This window comes from Apis dorsata, unplaced genomic scaffold (genome assembly GCF_000469605.1).
Source record: "Apis dorsata unplaced genomic scaffold, Apis dorsata 1.3 scaffold_88, whole genome shotgun sequence".
NCBI lineage: Eukaryota > Metazoa > Arthropoda > Insecta > Hymenoptera > Apidae > Apis > Apis dorsata.
Window position 1 is genome coordinate 278,352 of NW_006263386.1, and position 215 is coordinate 278,566.

The window sequence follows — 215 nt, forward strand, 5'->3', positions numbered from 1 at the left end:
CTCTCTGTTTCCTTCTCTCATCTCATTGTACTGTAAATAGGTGATGAAGCTTTAAGTGATACATCTGTGATAGGGCTTGATTTTTGTACCTGAGATAAACTATATTCTCATAAAGTAGAAGGACGATTATTATTATTATTATTATTATCATTATCATCATCATTATTATCATTATTATTATTATTATTATTATTATTATTATTATTATTATTATT

The 215-nt window shown here is 23.3% G+C and overlaps 2 protein-coding genes across 7 annotated transcripts in view; both read left to right on the forward strand.

The window, feature by feature from the left end:
* Nucleotides 1–214, forward strand: part of LOC102681802 (enhancer of split mbeta protein-like) — a 2,166-nt gene extending 1,952 nt beyond the window's left edge. For 2 of the 3 annotated variants that reach the window (XM_031508487.1, XM_031508486.1), the window contains exon 2: nucleotides 6–214. The gene's annotated coding sequence lies outside the window, so the exon portion shown is untranslated. The other variant, XM_031508488.1, reaches the window with a different exon arrangement.
* Nucleotides 1–215, forward strand: part of LOC102681230 (tubulin polyglutamylase TTLL4-like) — a 127,311-nt gene that overhangs the window by 119,334 nt on the left and 7,762 nt on the right. The gene's annotated exons all lie outside the window — the stretch shown is intronic.